The sequence below is a fragment of the Puma concolor genome, chromosome B4 (assembly GCF_028749965.1).
Source record: "Puma concolor isolate L17-30 chromosome B4, mPumCon1.1.hap2, whole genome shotgun sequence".
Classification (NCBI taxonomy): domain Eukaryota; kingdom Metazoa; phylum Chordata; class Mammalia; order Carnivora; family Felidae; genus Puma; species Puma concolor.
In genome coordinates this window covers 85,667,632-85,681,457 of record NC_141673.1, presented here as the reverse complement: position 1 = coordinate 85,681,457, position 13,826 = coordinate 85,667,632, and the positions used below count along the sequence as shown (strand labels likewise).

At 36.1% G+C, this 13,826-nt stretch overlaps 1 protein-coding gene across 33 annotated transcripts in view; it reads right to left on the bottom strand.

The window, feature by feature from the left end:
* The window catches only part of SOX5 (SRY-box transcription factor 5), a 1,024,889-nt gene that overhangs the window by 299,505 nt on the left and 711,558 nt on the right, over positions 1 to 13,826 (bottom strand). The gene's annotated exons all lie outside the window — the stretch shown is intronic.

Below are 13,826 nucleotides of genomic sequence, written 5' to 3'. Positions count from 1 at the left end.
CCTCTGCCAATTAAAGTATCTTTAAGCTTTTCCCCTGATCCGTTCACTTTTTATTTTTCCCACCTCATCAAATGTGATTTTAAAACCAGAGTGAATTTCAAAGTGCCCTCTTCTTTGCCCAATTAATGGAATGCTTTGGAATTTTGAATTTAGGAAAGTCAATCTCCATAATTTCCTTATGAGAAATAGTAATTAAAAAGTTGGTAAAATTAGGGGGCAATTCTGAATTTCTATTTCAGCTTGTCTGTTAATGTAATACAGTTCCATTTAGTTTCTAAGGGGCTGCTCAACAGCAGACATTTAAATTATAAGAACAGGCATTGTGATTTATAATGTGAACTCAAACATCAAACATGCAATGCCTGTAGGGATGTTCACAAGGCCAAATATCGTGTAGCAGGGGCCTATCTTTTCCATAGAATAATTGCATTCAATGCTGTAGCACACCACAGATGAAAATATACTATTTATAATATGTACTTTAGGACCCCTAAAATAAGTCCTAAATCAGGGGGAAATTATACCCATTTAGAGGATCTATTGGTTCTATATGTCAACATATTTATAATAAAAATTAAATGGGCATTAACTAATTATTTCTGGTGGGGAAAAATGCATAAGTAAAGTATCATAGAAGGTGCAATCAACTAAAGTGAATTATTTTCAAAAGATGTACCAAAATGATACATTACAAAACAGTATCTATACATATTTGAAAGTATTAAGGGAGGATAGTTCATGACCAACCACTTATATATACTTTCTGTTTCACAAACAGCTTACAAACTTAAAAACTGTCCAACCCAACTCTGCAAATGCTACAAATGGACTTAAATGAACGGTGTTGTTTTGTTTTGTTTTGTTTTGTTTTGTTTTGTTGATATTTACCACTGAGGATTTGCACTACATTGCACGGTGTCAGGGTGATATCCACTTAAGTGTTTCCACCTATGAAAACAATCTTTCTCATTGTGTCTGATAGAGACAGAGACATAGACACAGAGAAAATGAGAATGAAAACCTCAGTATCCCCTTCACATACTGATTGATGGTCTATGGTCTACAGATGACTCAGAGTGAAGGCTTGAAGTATGTCACAACATATACTTTTCCAAGCCTGTCCCATTGTTTTCGACTGGTTCTCACAAGAAGAAAACTAACTCTTTTGTGAAGTCTGTACTAAAAGCAATGAACGGTTGCATGTGAAGTAACACTGGGTGATTTTGGTAGTAGGCTGTGCCTTTAGGGTCTTGTAATATAAACTGTGAGTGAAGATTTTCTGAAGTTCAGAAAAAAGAAGTTTGAGTTGTGTAAATAATGACAAAGTCTAGTTCTAGTAGAAATGAAATTTCACAAATAAATGCAGGTTCTTACACACAAGGAGTACACTCATCACGGCACAACAATTTTGGAGGTGTGGGCGTCACACTCTAAGAAGGAAGAACACTGACAGATAAAGATGCTAAATAAAACCAAGCATATGTGGGAGCTGAAAAGGAGGACTGCACACACACACACACACACACACACACACACACACACACACACAAGGAATGAAAAGGAAAAAAAACATAATGGGGGAGGAAAGGAAGAATAAGTGAACCACATAAAAGAAAGCTAAAATTTTAGAAAATTATGAAATTTTGGCCAGGGGAGCCCTCACTTATATTTCTCTTCAGCACACTGAAAAGAATCCTTATTGTAGAATCCTACCCTTATTGTAGAAATAAGAATATACCAAGTCTTCAAATGCAATGTTAAAATGTCTCATCCAGATCCATGTCGATCACAGTTTGCAACTTTATTTGTATCAATTTAGAATTTTTTTCTTTCTTTTGGAACAGTAATTCTCAAGGTAGAAAATTGCCTAATTTGGGGCGCCTGGGTGGCTCTGTGGGTTAAGCGACTGACTTTGGCTTAGGTCATGATCTCACAGTTTGTGGGTTCGAGCTCTGCGTCAGGGTCTGTGTTGACAGCTTGGAACCTGGAGCCTACTTGGGATTCTGTGTTTCCCTCTCTCTCTTCCCAACCTATGTGCACTCTCTCTCTCTCTCTAAAATAAATAAACATTAAAATAATTTAAAAAAAAAAAGAAAATTGCCTAACCATATTTTATTTAGGGAAATTTATATAAATAAAAACCAAAGCAACTACCTCTCCCAGGACTTTTGTAACGATTCAGTTTGTTGTTATTGTTGCTGTCAACTACACATCCTAAATTTCCAGAATTTTGCAGGTCTGAATCATATTTTTTCAGTACATAAAAGCATTCTGGGAAAGCAACACTGGGAACTAGATAATGTTTCCAGATGCCTAAAGTACCAATGTTTCTAGCCAGCCAAGAGGTGATAATGACAATAAGTGGTGCAATTCCAAGTTCTAGTTATAATTATAAAGTACTTTCATGGGCATTACCTCATTTGTTTCCTTCAGCAACCCTCTGATGAAAGTAGCACAGTTAGCATTGCCAACTGAAGGCAGATATTCATTATATTAACACAATTATTATAGCCACTTAAAAGCAAGAAAATATAATGTTTCCTATAATAAAAATAATAAGGTAGGGGCACCTGGGTAGCTCAGTCGGTTGAGCATCCAACTCTCGGTTTTGGCTCAGGTCATGAACTCAGGGTCTTGGGATCAAGTCTTGCATCGGGCTCGAGCTGGCATGGAGCCTGCTTGAGATTTTTCTCTCTCTCCCTCTACCCCTGGTCACACTCTATGCACATGCTCTCTCTCTCTATTACTATTATTATTATTATTAAGAAGAATAAAAAGGTAGATGCTCAGCTTTATGCAGATAAATTCTTATTTAAAACTTAAAAATCCCTCATGAATCCTGAGTTTGGAAATTCTACCCTTGAGGTAACATGCTAGAGTTCTTGGAAGACTGGAGGGAACAAAGAAGGTGTTGAAAGGAATCAGTCATATTTTTTTCACCATTGGCCTCTAACACGAACTGTGTGTGAGTGGGGGCGGAGGAAGGTGGTAGAACAGAAGATCCAAAATTAAGAGGCCCCCATCTTGAGCCTATTATAAGAAATAAGGACTCCCTCTGCAATGCCTACTCTACACACTTAGAAAAGGACGTTGGTCTCCATGAGGCTGACACACTGTTAAAGACCCAGTTATAACTCTGAATTTTGACAAATTATTCATAGATCAACCCAATTCACTTCTCACTTTGCCTACAGCAGTGGGGGAGAACTACTGTCTACAACCACTAACCCATAGACAATGCCAACATATTTCCTTCGAGAAATGTGAAATGTTGGAGTCATTAAAAGATTAATGTGCATGTAAAGTTTTCATTATACGTGTATCTTAGTTTTGTATCCTGGATCTTATAATACCTAGTTTTCTGACCTAAGACAAAGTTTTCACTTCCAAGTCACAGAAAAAAAACCTGAAAGTACTGATCTCAAAGATTAAATAATGATAGAGTTACACATATGGGGAGAAGAAGTTTGGAGAAGACAGGACGATGAGACAAATAAGGAGGTCAAGGCAGAGTTTGAGTAGGATACAAAGAAAAGAGAATGTTAAAACCAGACCAAAAAGACAAATGAAACCTAGTCCAATTTCAGGGTAGTGTTAGTTAGCAAAGGCTACAAAATGTCAATTAGTGGTTTGACTGTCACACACAGTTAAGATAAACAATCACCTTTTACGTGTCATGCCCATTAAGAAACAGGCATGGGTAATTAAACTAAGGACTCTTGATTCACATACTATTATAGAAGACAGGAGGTAAATAAACAATAGTGATAATGAGGTAATAAGAACTAACAGAAGTGAGCTAGTGCCAATAGGGTAGCCTAAGCCAAATCCTGACAAAGGTGTTCAGAGAAGGCGTGGAGTCTTAAAAGGTGAACAAAAATTCACTGGGTAGATAAGACAAGGAATGGCATTTCAGGCAGAAGAAACCACATATGAAAAAGTACAGTAGTATTAAAATTACAGTACTGAAAGAACCAAAAGCAGTTTGATAAGATAGCACAAGAACTTGTACCTCAGAAAATAGTGAAAAGTAAGGTTAAGGGAAAAAAGGGGTTGAGTCAGATTATATATGGTCTTATGTTCAATGCCAAGTAGTTTGGTGGAGGACAGTAATTTTGTTCCAATTCTAGTTTCTCTGTATAATAAGAACATAAGCAAGTTACTAAGCCTCTGTTTTTCATTTCTAAGATACAAAATAATGTTAACCTGAGAGTTTTTGAGGATTAAATGAGATAGCTCACATAATATCTGGCAGAAGAATCAGATCTTTGTTAAGGTGTTTCGTCTCCCATCCCCAAGACACCAATGGCCCCATTGAGATGAGGAGGTATAAACATCCTTTCAACAAATATTTTGAATATTTACTACATGCACTACCCTCACATTTAAGGAGTTTAACATAGGGGAAGAAACTGAGAAATATATGGACAATTATATTACAGTGGAGTTAGGGTAACAATGGAGGCAAATAATAGTACTTTAAAAAGATGACAAAGTTAGGGGCACCTGCGTGGCTGTCAGTTGAGTGTCTGACTTCAGCTTGGGTCATGATCTCCTTGTTCTTGGGACTGAGCCCCACATCGGGCTCACTGCTATCAGCAAGGAGCCACGATGGATCCTCTGCCCCCCTCTTTCTGCTCCTCCCCCACTTGTGCTCTTGTCTCTCTCAAAAATAAATAAACACTAAAAGAAATGATGACAAAGTTAAAGCAGTGAGTACAAATAACTCATTCTAGCAACTGAACTTGGAGAGATGAGGAGGAACACACAGAGGTGATGGGAATGAAGAAAAGGTAAGTTTTGCTTCTTGCGTTTCTAGAAGGAAGAGATGCAAATTTGCCTACAAGCTGAAATGGCCATGGCAAAGAGATGTTTAACATAGCATTGATGTTAATATAGAAAAATGAAAAGAAACAGCCTGCCATAATCTTTGTATGTAAAAGAATTCTATTTCAAGTATGGTATTTAAAGTTCTCCTCAAGGTAAAAGTTATTCTCATCTGCGCTGTTAACGACCCAAAGTTTGAATGAAAATCAGCTTGAGAACTTGAGAGCTCAGGACATTTGGGGAAACCTATACTATCTTGGCTTTATTAGGTAAATTAAGATATCTGGTTGCCTTAGACTCAATCAAATTTTATAAACAGTGAAATACTCTTCAATACAATGCTAGTGACATTATTTCTAAAAGACCAAGAAAAAGAGAATAAAGAATGTCAGAATGTATGTTGTAACCAAACAAGACAGGAACCTGAACCTGTAAAATGTGTACTGGATTCTCATTTGGCTTTAACACTGACTTGCTGTGTGATCTCAGGCATATCTCTGCCTCAGTCAGTCTCTGTCTCTCTATCTTTGTCTCTATCTCTCACAAATGAGGATAGAGTCCTAAAATGTGTCTACATTTTATTCAAATTCTGAATTTCTATTATTCCACAACTATTTTGCTCCCAGACATAATGAAAACTAAAACAAATTTTTATTAAGATACTCTCCAAGGCATTTTTGCTTTAGTACTTTAAACTCAAAACAGTTTAAACTGAGCTGATTTTCAATTAAAACTTTCTGGAGATTTGATCACCACTGAGGCATTAGAAACTTACTTTAGCAGAAAATTATTAAGTAATATTTTATTATCTAATATTTCAAAGGAATTTAGGCACACACGGGCTAAAGAGTAACATTAAACTATTACTGGCAAAATTCCTAATCAGACGAAACACCGTAACTAGTGGTTAACAGCATGGATTATAGTTTAGGTTGACTTCAGTTTGAATAATGCCCCTGACACTTAGTCACACAGTGACATATTTAGTCATGTTTTCTCATCTGAAAATGGAGATATATGAATATTTACTTCATAAGAGTGGCACTTCCTGAAATTGGGACAACTATACATAGCAGCCTTGGTTATAAGGTTTATATATAAAACCTTATAACCATATAACCATATATAAAAAAACATATAAAGATCAAATAAAGGGCTTCATACAAATTCTGAAACACTACAGTTAACACATTATATGGACTTAACACATGTTACATTTTCCCCCACCAATACGTCATTATTTAATCAGTTTTGATGCAGATATTATGTCCCGTATTATAATATTCAACCTCATTCATTGTTACCCTTAGCCTCTAATAGTTAAAGACTGATAGAGCTTAGTGACTACCAAGTATAATGCAACTATATTACATAGGCCAGATGTTTTGAGCTGTGAATTTTCTATGAAGTTTGGTACTCCATGTTAGTTAAGAGACACTGGACAAGGAAGTCTCTCATGCCAGAGTTTTGTGAATAATGACAGGCAAAAATTCTGATGGAGGAAAAAGATACAAACAAAAATACATTAATACATTTTCTCCTGTTTATAACTTTTAAAATATCTTAATTGCTTGAAAAACTAACGTAGCTGGAATAAAAGAGCCATTTTTCCTTCAACTCATAAGCAAATCTAATTTTCTTTCTAACCATGTCACCTCAGTGGCCTCCTTTTGTATGACACACCATTCTCTTCTAACTTCTGAATTTTTGTTAGTTTGCTGTTGGCAGGGATAAGGTCGGAAATAATAAAGACTTTCTACTGAAATCTGCTTTCCCCCCTCAATGAGAGGAAGCAAAGGCATGAATATGGCACCCTCATAATGATTTAGCTGGGGCTTAATGAAATTTTCATCACAACCTGCTGTTCATTTTAATGGCCTTTGAAAAACAATGGAAAAAATAGCTTGGGGGAAGAAAGGATTTTTCTGTGGCATATATTTGTGAGCTTAACATTTAGTTCCATTCACCCTATCTCCGGTCCCCTCACCCCCATATTGCTGCTCTCATCACAAAGCTATTACAATGTTTTGTAGTTTTTGAGTATAAGTTTTGCAGTTCTTTTGTCACATTTATTCCCATTTTATTCTTTTGATGCTACGGCACATCACAGAACTATGATCATTTGTACTATACACACACACACACACACACACACACACACAATGTCTTCCTAATGCTTAGATAATATCACACCTTGGTATCCACTCTTGTGTCCAACTATAACTTATGATTTTTTTTTTTTTTTTTTTAAATTTTTTTTTTCAACGTTTATTTATCTTTGGGACAGAGAGAGACAGAGCATGAACGGAGGAGGGGCAGAGAGAGAGGGAGACACAGAATCGGAAACAGGCTCCAGGCTCTGAGCCATCAGCCCAGAGCCCGACGCGGGGCTCGAACTCACGGACCGCGAGATCGTGACCTGGCTGAAGTCGGACGCTTAACCGACTGTGCCACCCAGGCGCCCCACTATAACTTATGATTAATAGAGTATTTAAAGCCGATGTAACTTTCTATTTACTGTTGGGACTTTTACACATCTCGCTGGATATATTTCCCCATTTTTTTCCCTTTTCAGTTAAATAAACATTTGTTGACATTCTATTCCTTTCCTATGATATGATTTTCTGCCTTTCTATAATATTTTTCTAGGTGATTAAGAACATCACTCTATTGAATACATAAATTGCTGCTTGACATATCTCTCAATCGCTGCAGTTATTAAACAACCATTCCTGTCAGGGCAAATTTCCTTATCAATAAAAGTGAGGGCATTTACATTTCTGTGTACCAGAAACACAAACTAGGAATCTTCTATATGTAAACAGAAGTGCACCGTAGTGGTCTTGTTCATACATAAAGTATCTTTCTTGAATTCAGGATTTTACATGTCTGCCATGGTCAATTTATATTACTGCGTCCATAAAGACAATCTCTGCATTTCTCAATGCCTTCATAGTATTATCTTGAGCTGAGCTTTTAATATATCTGTATGAGGAAAACTCCAAAACAATTGTGGAAAATACAATAATGAAAACAGTATAATGTCCACATGTAATAGTGATGTTTCCTCACGTCAGCTCCTGCTGCTGTGGATGCTCTATCTCTGCTCTTTTGCTTGTGTAGCTGTTACCAGATAATATACTTTTCTCTTAAGTCCCAATACCTCAAAATGTTTCCTGCTAAGCAAATTGGGAGGCACTGTCTAGGGTCTTCTTTCCTTTGGGGAATTATTCACTTGGATCTGGCCTGTCATTTACCTCCAAAATAAGGGTCTATGCAACTACTTAGAAGCCAACATGACACCCTGGAGAAATACCAAGGTCATATACCAAATTTCCAGGGAGAACATCATCTCAAGTACACTCTCCTCCCACAAAAATACTTTGTAATCCAATATATACACTGCCCTGATAGTTCTTCCTAGACCTTACACCTGGGCCACAAACGTATCTTAAAGAAAAATTAAAAATTGACATGGGAGGGAAACACTTCCCAACTCATTCTATGAATCCAGCATTATCTTGCTAGAAAAATCAGACAAAAACATTACATTAAAAAAAAAAAAAACAGTAACAGCAACTCTAGACCAATATGACTCATGAACATAGATGAAAAAATCCTCAATGAAGTATCGACAAATTGAATCCATTAATATAGATATTATAAACCACAACTAAGTGGAATTTACTCCCAGTTTGCAAGGTTGGTTCAACATTCAAAAATCACATCACATGAACATGCTAAAGAAGATAGAGTGTATGATGCTGAGCAAAATAAGTCCATCAGAGAGAGACAAATGCCATATGATCTCATTCGTATGTGGAATTTAAGAAACAAAACAAATGAGTAAAGGGGAAAAAAGAGAGAAAAGCAAACCAAGAAACAGACTCTTAACTATAGAGAACAAACTGATGGTTACCAGAGGGGAGACCAGTGTGGGGGTGGGTGGGTGAAATAGGTGATGGGGATTAAGGAGTACACTTGTGATAAGGGATACGGGGGTGGCTCAGTGGATTAAGCAACAGTCTTTGGTTCAGGTCATGATCTCACAGGCTCGTGAGTTCCTGCCTGGTGTCAGGCTCTGGGCTGACAGCTCAGAGCCTGGAGCCTGCTTCATATTCTGTGTCTCCCTCTCTCCTTGCCCCTCCCCGAATCTCTCTCTCTCAAAAATTAATAAACATAAAAAAAGGAGCACACTTGTGATATGCACCCAATGTTGTATAGAAGTGTTGAATCACTATATTGTAAAACTGAAAGTAATATTACACTGTATGTCAACTAACTGGAATTTTTTTTTCAATTAACTGGAACTTAAATAAAACCTTAAAAAATAAATCATCTAAATAGATGAAAAAAAATTGACAAGTTTTAATAACCATTCATGGTAACAACTCTCAGCAAACTAGAAGAAGAAGGGAATTCCCTCAACTTGATAAAGAATATCTACATAAAACCACAGCTAATATATTTAATGATACCTAGAAGCCTTCTCCTTACAACCAAGAACAAGGCAAGGATGTCCCATTTTACCACTCTTATTCAACACTGTACTGGAAGCCAGCTAATGCAGTAAGACAAGAAAATGATATAGAAAGTATACATGCTGGGAAGGAAGAAATACAACTGTCTTCATTCACAGATAACATTATTGTCTATATGGAAACTTTAAAGAATAAACAAAACTCCCGGAGATAATAACTAAATAAAGCAAGGTCACAGGATACAAGGTTAATATTCAATATCCAATTGCTTCCCTTTATACCAGCAATGAACAGTTAGAATTTGAAATTAAACATACAATATAGAGGCACCTGGATGGCTCAACTCGTCAAGCATCCAACTTCAACTCAGGCCATGATCTCACTATTTGTGAGTTTGAGCCCCATGTCTGGCTCTGTGCTGACAGCTCAGAGCCTGGAGCCTGCTTCAGATTCCATGTCTCCCTCTCTCTTTGCCCCTCCCCTGCTCACACTCTGTCTCTGTCTCTGTCTCTCTCTCCCTTAAAAATAAATGTTAAACAAATAAATAAAAATACATCATGAAAATACTGTGTATAAGCATAACAAAATATGTAAAAGATCTATATGCAGAAAACTATGAAACTGAAAATAAATCAAAGAAAATCTTAATCGAGAAATATTTTTGTATTCATGGATAGAAAGATTGAACACTGTTAAAATACCAATTCTTCCAACTTCCCAGGAAGTAATTCTGTAGATGGCAAGACCAATTCTAAAGTCTACAGGGAAAGGCAAAAGACCCAGAATAACTAACACAGTACTGAAGTAAAAGAACAAAGTTGGAGGACTGACACTTCTCAACTTTGAAGTCATAGTTATTAAGACAGCAAGGTATTGGCAAAAGAATAGACAAATTGATCAATGGAACAGACTATAGAGGGCAGAAGTAAATCCACACAAATACATTCAACTTAACTTTGGTGACGGAACTAAGGAAATTCTGTGGAGATATGATATTCTCTTCAATAAATGGAGCTAGAACAATTGGACATCTACATGCAAAAACACAAACTAGACAGAGAACTTAAACCTTTTACAAAAAGTAACTCAAAGCAGATCATGGAACTAAATTGTAAAATGCAAAACTACATAACTTGTAGAAAATAACAGAGGAGGGGCGCCTGGGTGGCGCAGTCGGTTAAGCGTCCGACTTCAGCCAGGTCACGATCTCGCGGTCCGTGAGTTCGAGCCCCGCGTCGGGCTCTGGGCTGATGGCTCAGAGCCTGGAGCCTGTTTCCGATTCTGTGTCTCCCTCTCTCTCTGCCCCTCCCCCGTTCATGCTCTGTCTCTCTCTGTCCCAAAAATAAATAAACGTTGAGAAAAAAAAAAAATTAAAAAAAAAAAAAAAGAAAATAACAGAGGAGAAAATTTAAATGACATTAGGTTAGGCAACATACATTTAGCTATAGCATCAAAAGTATGATCCTTGCAAGACAAGAGGTAAGTTCAACTTGATGAAAATTAAAAAATTTTGCTCTACAAAAGAAAATGTTAAAAGAAAAAAAGAAGCTAGCTACAACCGGGAATCAAATATTTGCAAAACAGATACCTGATATAGGACTTGTATCGAAAATACACAAAGAATTCTTTAAACTGAACAATTAAAAAAAAAAACACCTCAATTAATAAACTAGCAAAAATGTAAACATACACAAAGAAGATATACAGATGGCAAATACACATATGAAAAGATGCTCCACATCATATGTCATCATGAAACTACAAATGAAAATGATGAGATGCCACCACAAACCAATCTGAATGGATAAAATCCAAAGAACTGACAATATCAAATGCTGGTGGGGTATGGAGCAACAAGAACTTACATCCGTTGCTGCTGGGAATGCAGAGTCTCACAACCACTTTGAAAGATGGTTTGGCAGTTTCTTATAAAAGCTAAGCATAATCTTACCGTACATTTCAACAATCACATTCCTAGGTGTTTACCTAGTTGAGCTGAAAACTTATATCCACACAAAAACCTTCACATAAATACTTATAGAAGCTTTACTCTTAACAACCAAAAACTGGAAACTAAGATGTCCATTGATAGGTGAATAGATAAACAAACTGTGGTACATTCATACAATGGAATTTTATTCAGGGCTAAAAAGAAATGAGCCATGAACAGATATGACAGAAACTTAAATGCACATTGATATGTGAAGGAAGCCAGTTTGAAAGATACATACTGTATGATTCCAATTGTACGGCAGTCTAGAAAAGGCAAAACTACAGAGATAGTAGAAAGATCAGAGATTGCCTAGAATTCTGGGGAGAGAGGGAGGAAGGAATAAATAAAGCATAGGGGATTTTTAAGGTTATCAAACTGTTCTGAATGATACTATAATGGTGGACAAGTGACAAAATACATTTGTCAAAACATGTCGAAATGTACAATACAAAGATTGAACCTTGATGTAAGAAGATTCTACAAGGTAATTTAAAAATTTGAGAGATAGCAGGAAAAACCACAGAAAGAATTTAATGGTATTAAAAATGCTTGGAAAAACCTCACTGAATGAGGTAGAGGAAAGATTACCTAAGTAATTTTTGAAATGAATGGAATCTGTAAAACTAAAGGCAAAGGAATTGCACATAAGTACTATACTCTATTTATAAGGATGTTTCCCATGGCAGTATCAGTTAAAAATTCTGATACTGTTATACATATACACGGGAGTTGAACAATAAGCAAATGGATGGTGGATGGTAGGTTCTGGGTTACTCACAGTTGGGATGGGAATGGAAGCATCCACAAGGAATAAGGCTGGAATGATCCATGTGGAAATGGATTACAGTTGCACACATTAGTAAGAACTCATGTTTAGCTTAATATATAGGCAGACATAGAAATATTTATAGATATGTATGTATAAAGGTTAGCACGCACACATATATTTCTTTGTTCTGTCAGATAAAAGGCCCTAAAGGCAAGGACACCTTGGTAGCAAGGAACACACTTTGTGTCCAGATCTGGCTTTCTAATACCATTCTCCAATAAAAGAAACCAGGGCTTCTTTGAGAAATGGCTGATTCCAGAACCAGGGCATGTAATACCCAAATGAGTCTGCAGCACCTTACAGTTCCAGAAAGTCAAGACGTGCTCAAGGAAAAAAAAAAAAAAAAAAAAAAAAAAAAAAAAAAAAAAAAACCACTACCCACAATCACCTTGATATGTCAACGTGACACAGCGGTCAATAGAAAGATTTTCCAATGGTCAAAGCTGAAACAAGTTGAGCAACAAAATAAAGTAGAACTGGATTATAAGTCCAAGTATAAAATATCCATGCTGTCCATACTTAGATAAATAAATGATTGAATGAATAAATGATGGAGAAAACATAAATCTCTCATGCAGAAGAATTCCAAATTAATTATGTAGATACTGTACTCTAAAGAGGGGGAACACAACTCCCTACTCTTTAAATGTGGGTTGCACACAGCATCTCCCTTCCAAAGACTAGGGTATGGAAAGGGGGCAGGAAGGGTAGCTTTATAGTGGAAACACCCGACAAACACTGTTTATCAGCCAGGTGATCAAGGTCAACATCAAATTCATAAATCAAATAGAGAGCAAGTACCTTTGATATTATGTGACAAAAATTGTACTTTACCTTATGATCTTCCTCCCCAAACATATAACCCTAGTTCAATCAAGAGAAAACCACCAGACACTTTGAATAGAGGGATATTCTACATTATACCTGCACAGTATTCCTCAAAAGTTTCAAGGTTATCAAAAACAAAAACAGTCTGAGAAACTGTCACTGCCAAAGGGAACCCAGGGAGACATGACAACTGAATGTAACATGTTATCCTTGATGACATCTTAGAACAAATAAAGCATACTGGTGAAAACTAATAAAATATGAATAAACTGTGGACTCTAGTTAATGATAATGTATCACAACCTAAAAGATACAAAATAATTTTAAAAGCATAAAATTGATCATGCAAAACGAACAGAATATGTGAAAATAAAGATTAAAGAGAAATGCATCATAAGGATAAGAGTTGTTATATCAGAAAGCTACTAATGTAAGCAATTTTTATTTTCCTTTTAATTTTTATGTGTTTTTAAACACTTCTTAAATAAGAAGATAGTATTTTTAATATCAAGAAAAATTCCATCACATTAAAAAAATTGTCTAGGTCCTCCTCAAAACCCCATTTTTATCTCCACATGGATGAAAGCCAAAAGTCTTTGGCTGACTAGATTATCTCTAAAACTCTTTCCAACTGTAAGATCATGTGAATTACATAAATTATAACTAAAATCCATGTCCCAGCTATGCATCTGGTAGGAACCCAGAAATATTTAATTACCATATGACTCCCAAATATACTGGTTAACATACATTTTGTGCCATATATACTCATAATTTGCCAGTGTCCTAACAACAGACTAGAAATGAGCCCAACTCAGTGTTACAGAGTATAAATGCAGTATATTTTTGGTGTAAAATATGTCTTTTT